Source organism: Odontomachus brunneus, unplaced genomic scaffold (assembly GCF_010583005.1).
Source record: "Odontomachus brunneus isolate Ranch 3 - 2012 unplaced genomic scaffold, Obru_v1 Obru_scaffold_034, whole genome shotgun sequence".
In the NCBI taxonomy this organism is placed as follows: domain Eukaryota; kingdom Metazoa; phylum Arthropoda; class Insecta; order Hymenoptera; family Formicidae; genus Odontomachus; species Odontomachus brunneus.
Window position 1 is genome coordinate 1,411,088 of NW_022639484.1, and position 8,839 is coordinate 1,419,926.

General features: G+C 32.1%; 1 protein-coding gene and 1 long non-coding RNA gene across 2 annotated transcripts in view; both read left to right on the forward strand.

The window, feature by feature from the left end:
* The window catches only part of LOC116843631 (uncharacterized protein YJR142W-like), a 78,553-nt gene that overhangs the window by 37,010 nt on the left and 32,704 nt on the right, over positions 1 to 8,839 (forward strand). The gene's annotated exons all lie outside the window — the stretch shown is intronic.
* The window catches only part of LOC116843639, a 17,159-nt gene continuing 14,568 nt past the window's right edge, over positions 6,249 to 8,839 (forward strand). Inside the window, exon 1 of the long non-coding RNA XR_004377909.1 lies at positions 6,249 to 6,419. This is a non-coding gene — a long non-coding RNA (uncharacterized LOC116843639). The remainder of the gene's footprint in view (positions 6,420 to 8,839) is intronic.

The following is an 8,839-nucleotide window of genomic DNA, read 5'->3' on the forward strand; positions in this document are numbered from 1 at the left end:
TTATATTTATATAAAGTAAACGCTATAGTCTATTATATATCGGTTGTTAGTTTTTTATACATAAATACACATACACACATATATACAAAACAAATTTATATATTTTATACTTACTACAATAAACTAATATTAATTTGTGTGTATGTATATATGCGCGCGCATAAATAATCTGAACATGATAACCAAACTGCATTAAGTTTTTTTCTAAAATTTTTGGTGCAAAATGCAAAAATAGCAATGAATCGTACTTTCCGGTTACAAACTTCTTTTTAAGTTTGCTAATGAGAAATTGTATATAGTTGCACGTTATTTTACTTGTTTAGTGTTATAAAATGTAATGAGAATAGAATTAAAAGATAAGTTTTATTTGCTTACGTGAATATTTAGTTTTACGAATGGAGTGAAACGTGATACAAATTAAGTATCTTTATAAATTTTAATTATATAAAAATAATTCAATAAAGTATTTTTATATTGTCGCGCGAAATTTACGTAATGTATATATTCACGTTTTCACTTAATTTTAACTTAACATCTCTGGATATAAAAATATTGAATGCTGCTTAAAAAGCCGTGAAAAAATGAGTTTTTTTTAAACAAAGTAATTAATTTTATGTAATGTTATAACCTCGAATTTGCTTATTTTTATTTAATTAACTTATTAGTTATTAATTACTATTGAGTCATTAATTGATGTTCGAATTTTCCATTTTAAATTCACTAATTTACTAACTCACTAATTTACTGTTGATTTAATAATTTACCAATGTTTTTATTAAAAGAGATATGTGGATTAGATATGTGCGACAAAAAAAGACAAGAGAAAAAGATAAAAAGACAAAGTAAGAAGGGAGAGGATATAGAGAAGGATAGAAAGGAAAAGAAAAGCTGCGGGCGAAGAGTATTGTTGGGATGACTCACCATGCGCGTTTTAATTTATTTTCTTCAAGAATCAACACGAATCCCGATGATACGCGATTTGAGGTCAGGTTTTTAATGCTTGTTTACGCAACGCCGGCTGATAAAATGCGCTTTTCTCATTTAATTCATTCATGTACAGCGATACTTTTAGCTCGGATCTTTTTATAACGAACACGCAGCGAGAAATGACTCGTCGACCGACAAGTCATTTCTCGATGGGATATGGCTTTGTCCTAAACATGAAATTACTCGGTGGACTTTTCACAGCACATTTAATACGAAGGAAACACCAGCGCTGAGTTTAGCAAATTATGTGCATACTTTGTTGGAACACGTGCCTTTTGCTCATAATAAAAAAGAAACGAGAAAATATTGGAAGTAGACGCCAGTGACGAATTCGGACGATTTAAATGAATCTAACGATCGGTCCATTTGATCAATTCGCGATATGTGGAAATTCGACTGTCTAACTATACCTTGGACACGATGGAACTGTGAAGACTATTTTGGAAACAAAAATGATATTCATCGCAGACAGATTGCAAAAAGAAATCCAGTTTCTTTTTTCACAATACATCGACTTTGGGCTCGAAACAAAAGATCCGATTTTGGACTCGAGCACGAGATGTGAATCGTTCGACTTGCGTTCGACCACCTGAAAATCCCGGGCGCACTGTTCTTCATAATCCGACAAAGTGTATTCGCCCCATAAATGAGCGCACGGCTTTACCCGTACACGCGACATCCGGTACATAATGTACGCATCCCACGAGAAGGAAGATATGTTGTATTTGTTTCCGCTTGGCGTGATACTAACGGATACTCGCGGTAAATCCCGCCGCAAGACTTCTATTTGATAATAAGTGCCGGGATATCGCGGTGTGTGCGACAGTAACGGTGACGGTTAAATTTTCCGGCACGAAGCGTCGGCAACCGACATGCAATACACGCGGGATCCCGAGGGCGACTGGTGAGGGATTTTACGGAGCGTGCGAGCGGAGAGGGAGCGGGAAGAGATCGACGGATGAAGAGAGCGGGCGCACATGTGGTGCCCCGTAGGTACCGTGGATTTTGCTCTCAATATTGCCAGCGTAAAAATTATAGTGCGACATCTTACGCGGAGTATATAATTAGAAGTGTTATGCGCGAAAAAAAATAGCTACATTGCTATTAGTCCAGCAGACACGACTGCTGATATAACTGTTATATATTATCATAATTAGAGATGTAAAATTATCGTCAGATTCAAAATGATTACTTACAGTAAAATTAGTTTTATGCACAAATATAATATTTATGTTTTCCTCATTAATATGTAAGATACACCAACATTCTTCTTATATTCTCATCAAATATATATCTGACAATCTCTGAAATGTCTCTCAGATGAAAGAAAGGGAACTATGTACAATCCTTCGAGAATATTAAAGTTTTCATTTTTCAAAAGAATACTAAAAATTTTTAATTATATACTAGTCTAGTCGCTGAAACAGCAAGATAATAAGTGAAAATGCTGTGAACCTGTAAGATGGTAGAAAAAATATAGATTGAAACTTTAAAATTTTTAAAAATTTTTCTAGTTACTGTGTATCTAGTTTTCCTAATTACTATATGCCACATATATAGCACAGCAATATATATATATATATATATATATATATATATATATATATATATATAAATCAAAATATTTATAAATATAAAAAAATATAAATTAAATAAAGTATCTTATTTATTTTAAAGGTTTAATGCTCCTTTTAAACTTTATATTAAAATTTTTTATTTTTGTAATTTTTTTCTAAATTACCATTTTACCAGCTTTCCAAAATTACTGAACAATTTACCATAATTTATCGAATAAGTTACTGTCAAACTGGGCCATTTTCATTTTTAGTCATAATGTAATAAAATGTAACACGCAATATAATATACGAATGTATCAGGTTGTATACACGTTAATAGTAATTTTTTACTGATTGCAATTAAATTGTAATTATATAACGTAATTATAAACGTATAAATAATATGTTACCAGAAGATTATAAGACAGTTTTATATATATATATATATATATATATATATATATATATATATATTTCGATAACTGAAATGTTATAGAATTGGAATATTACTCATCCACTTCTGAAGAATCGTAGATATATAATTGTATGCGAAGGAGCTACTATAGTTGTCTCTAATATGCATAATAATATAAAAATATATTTTCACACATACTTGATCAGCTATTAAAGTTTATTCATTCTCATCATTATAGATGATATTTCACTTCTTATCCACTTCTGAAGAATCGTAGATATATAATTGTATGCGAAGGAGCTACTATAGTTGTCTCTAATATGCATAATAATATAAAAGTATATTCCCACACATACTTGATCAGCTATTAAAGTTTATTCATTCTCATCATTATAAATGATATTTCGAACGATTATTACTGGCAAAGGTAATAATAATTAATCAAAAAGTGTACTTTATTATAAAAGCACCACGGTACAAGTTTTACCGTACCGTGATCATCATTCTTCTTATATGTGTTAACGTATCATATTTTACATACGAGAAACAGACGTTATTTAAAGGGTGAATCGACATCTGTACATAAAAATGTTATATAACATAAACGCAACGTAAACGCTACATTTGTTAACGTTGTATAACGTATTATATTTAAAATATATTACTACTGTTATAATTAGTACATAACAATACTGTTATAATTAGTACATAACAAAGCAATATATCGATTATAGAACATAGTTATGTTATAAAAGAGATTAAATAACTTTAATATTAATAACATGTAACAGTAGTTATATTACTTGTGTTATTTCTGCGTTATATAATATATTCTATATTTACTGGGTTATTATGCTATAGCAACGCTAGTGTAACTGAATTTTCTAAGAAGAAAAAAAGTCATATAAGAAACTCTGTTAGAAATAGAAAGACCACTTCCTGCAGATAGTTTCCTTTCGATCAGTTGTTCTCAATTATCTCAACAGAGCTTTAAAAGGATATCAAAGAGGATAATGAACTAGAAATACCGATAACGTAGCAGCGGTTGTCAATATATCATGTCAGATAAGCACTGACAAAGTCACGCTAAGCTTCTCGTTTTTCTTGTATATATATGTGTGTACACGCGGTTACTAAACGATGGCCACACATTTTTCCCAATGAAATTGCAACGTTTCTGGTTATCACAAATTCAGAGACACTGCTGACGCGTTCGTGTTGTAATTAGTTAATAAAGGGATGTATTTAAACTTTTAAAGTCCACAAGTTCATAATTTAAACTACGGGAAGATAACAATATTCGAATGTTATATTTATAAGATTTATTTTCATACCCTACACTGTCAGTTTAACTCTTGTCATAATTATAGCCATCATTAAATAACCGAATGTCCAAGAAATGTAACGGATCTTATGTAAATATGTGTTGCTTTGTTTTATGATGTTTAACGGGAAATTTAACAACGCGCGCGCGCATATAGACTTTTTTTTACAAACTTTTCATATATTTTTTACTTCGAAATTTAGTTATAAATATATAGCAATTCTTCGAAATTTTCTTAGTATCAAGCGCATGTACGGTACGGTACAAGCTGTAGAACTTTTATTGGATAAATATTTACGAAAATTGACCGCTCCGATATCAATATCGAAATTTTTTTGTCATTTTTGCCACATATTGAGCAGTATTTTTATTTATTTTTGTACGTATTTTTATTTGTATAAAAGGCTTGTAATTCTATTCAATCAATGCGGCACGTAAACTTTGCAGAAAAAGTTAATTTTATCAGTAAAGTTTTCATATTACTCTCTTAAAGCAGCTGAATAACACGCATATCGTTTTTGATCGTAGTAACGAAAATATTATTTCTTATCACTGAATTTTTGTTTAATCTCTATTCAGCAATACTGGGCATTAATTGATTAATTGAAATTTTAGTCAATTGGAATAATCAACAAATTAATAAGCAATATTAATTTATCGTTACGTATGTAATCACAAATATAATTTAATTGCTTCAGAAATTAATTAAATAAATTAATTAAATAAACTTTTACTTGATTGATTATGTACTAATAATTATATATATAATTTTATTAATTGATTAAATTAGTCGGGATTACACACACTAAGGGAAAAATATTTTAAATAAAAAAATATTTATTCGGTAAGTACTAATAATATAAATCTAAATATTTTATTTAAATAGAATAAACAATTGTTTTTATAAAAAGTAACAGTGTTCTTTTTTAAGAGAGAAATATATATTTTCTCATTTCAAAGAAATCTTTTTTTAATATAAAAATATGTATATTACTACAAGTAAATATATATGTCATTAGTATCCATGGAATAAACATTTTTTATTTTTTAAATATTTTTTCTCTTAATGTATATGACAATTGATTAATTTTTATTACCGATTTGCTGATTTATTTACTGACTAATTATTTTAGTCAACTGAAATTTTAATCGATTAGTGCCCAACACAGTGTTATTTAGTTCCACAAAATGATATTCTTTTTGCACAGAAATTAAAAAAAATATATATGTAAATATAATTGTTTTCGCGTTTTATACAGCTTGGTGAGTCCTTATATTTCACGCATGTACTCATAATATACTAATACTACTGTAATTATTACATGCATTATTTGTGTTAGTTTTACGCAAGCGTATTATTTGAGATAAGAAAAACTCAGAGACAAAATTTTCGTAGAGATGGGAATAAACTCTCGTTTATAAAAAGCATTTAGATGTAGAGAGAAGATCAAGAAAGGGTCAAAGAGCACTGTCCTGCGGTGAGGGGACATTGGGGACGATGGAATTTGCATTTCCTGTCCTGTCCACGATGGACAATTACAGGCAAAGATCAGATCGTGCCTGTCGTGCATGTTTTCGAATTAGGCCCCCGCGACTATTAAAATCGAAGCTTTGAAGTGTCTCTTGCGTGGATCCATCTCATTGTTTAAAATAGAGTTTCTTAAACAATAAATTCTGATTGACGTACAGACGCGCGAGAATATATTTATTTATAACAGTTGAAGCGCGACGATCAGTCCTATTTTGCATATCCGATAGCATCTAAAATTCAATTCGCCGAAGTCATGTAAATTCAGGAATCCTTAAATAATCCTCTGTGAATTTTAACGAAGGTGATTTTCCACTCGCAAGAATCTGAACGAAAAGTCAGACACATTCTTCGCTGAATATGAATCACCGAATATCACGCTGTAAATTTCCTATAAATTCTTTCATTTCTCTCTGACGAAGGGTGGCTGAGTCTCCGGGCTGAGTCTCCGGGGTGAAGAGAAATAAGAATAGCGAAAGGGACGGCGGCGGGCTGGTGGGAAGAAGGGATGCTGGGATATTTATAGGAACAGCTGTTCGTCGACGGGACTGTTAACCGTGCGCATTTACACAGGAGTCCTCACAGCGGGTCCTTTCACGAGTTTCTCAGGTACGCGCAACACGTGTCGAACGCGCTGTACCCAAAACATCGCTCTTGGTTAGCATGATGACTCATGGGTCATGAGGTATACTGCCCGCAATATACTTCACACAAGGAAATACGAAGCGATGGGCCCTATTCAGCCTCTGGAATTCGAAAGGAGAATAACTATGACTTTTAGACGATTTAGGAACCGCTAGGTGAACGAAAATTTCCTATTTTTTCCCGTAGAATTAAAAAATCGACCTTAAAATTACGCCAAGTAAAGGGAAAAATAGTTATAGATATTTAAACGTTGATTTTCCCTGAAAATCATGCATTTTCTAACACTGCCATCTTAAATACCTTTGACTTTTTTAGAGGTGTTAAATCTCACGTTACATAGGAAACTTATTTTAACTAATAAAACTAAAAACTCTTCCTGAGTGTATCATTTAACATAAAGGACAATTAGAGTTCAAGCACAGGTTGATTAGTGCTATTAAAACTATTAAAAAATAGTGATCCAATCTCACAAAGAGATGAAATTTATTACTTATCAAACGCGTTTCGGTCTAATTTCACAGACCCTCCTCAGTGATTACAAATAATATTTAAGTGTCGCAAAAATAAAAAAAGTCGCAATAGTCGGTGTTACAATGGTCATTACAAAAAACTGTCGCTACAAGTTTTTTGCCTACGGGATCCGGAAGCATCAATGTTAATTATCATTTATACAAAAAAATTTTTTTCCGGAAGATACTAGCAATTTATTCTGAGACTGGTCACTCCATCGCACGTACTAAGGTGCTGTGGTGTAATCATCTAAAAAAACGTATTCAGATAGAGTAACCAACCCAAATATGAGGAAAAATAATGATATATACTTCAATAAAAGCCAGTAGAGTTCCAGTGAGATGTTACGCCAATGAACGCGTACCTCCGAATGCCGCAAACAATACAGAATTATGTGTATATATTTACTTAGTACGAATTGCAAACGAAAGACAAGTCAAACCAAGCAACGTGTTGTAACATTTTCCTAAATTCTCAGTATCAGTCTTATTTTCTCAAAACTTGATAATAATATGAGAATATACTCTAAGCAGCAGAGAAAAAGCAGCAGTCAATTAAAAAAATATTAATATTCAAAATACGTGATTTTGTAATCCAGCGTTTTCAGGATTATAAAGGCATTAGTAAATGAAAAATTCTGATGTTTTATTTATTCTTTTACTTTTTGAAATTCAATGTCATCATAAAATTATATTACAAAAACATCGGCAGCCCACTGATGATTGTAAACCAAGTGAATTCTAACGAGTCTTGAGCACCTGATTTGCTTTTATCAACTTTTATTTATATGCACCGATATCATTTATATTCAATTAGCAGTATTACACACAAATAGAATATCTCCTTTCTCTATCGGAAGCAGGACCACGAACATAGACGTGAGGGAGAGTCGGTCCTATCATTTTTTCTTTTTATTTATTTTTTTGTACTTTTTCTTTTTTCTTTTTTTTTTAATTTTTTCTACCTTTTTTTATTTTATTTTAACACCTCTAAAAAAAGTCAAAGGTATTTAAGATGTTGGAAAATGCATGATTTTCAGGGAAAATCAACGTTTAAATGTCTATATCTATTTTTCCCTTTACTTGGCGTAATTTTAAGGCCGATTTTTTAATTCTACGGAAAAAAATACGAAGGAAAAAATAGGAAATTTTCGTTTACCTGGCGGTCCCCAAATCGTCTAAAAGTCATACCTCCTTTGTATTACAAATTCAAACACATGGGCGCGATTCAAAAAGAGCGATAGAAATTTAATTTGTCCAGTTCGTCCAATCTCTCAGTTTCTCTCACACGCGTCGTTACTGTTTCCTTCTTGTGGTTGGAGAAGTCGCGTCTCCCCAAAAAATGCAACAGACGAGCTGGTCTACCGAGAAAGTGAGCGAAGGCGATGGAACGAGAAGCTGTATGAATGTGTGGCGCAACGCGCGCCTGAGACGAAGCACACTTGTCTCAGCACAAAAAATTACGCAGCATCTGGAGCTTTGGGACTCCTTCGTAAGAACTGTTTACCCCGTACACATGAGAGATCTACAAGTCTGTCTGTTAACCCTTAAACGTTCGTTTCGCCGTGATATGCTTTCCCACGAGTGATATTCTTCTCAACAATTGCACAACAGTGTGTGCGAATATATATATACATACAGTGTATATACATACAGTACACCCTGTATATATATATATATATACAGGGTGTCCCGAAGTCCCATGATGACCCTTGGTGAGAACGTAGAACGGATTGAGGTGAGCAAGAAAGTCCTGTGCCGTTTTGCGATATTCGCAATAGTTTTTGAGAAATTAATTATTTTGTCTCAACAAATCAGCGTACAGAAAGCGGCAGCGGAAAGAAAGATGCCTTCGGCCGACGTGCGACCGTGACA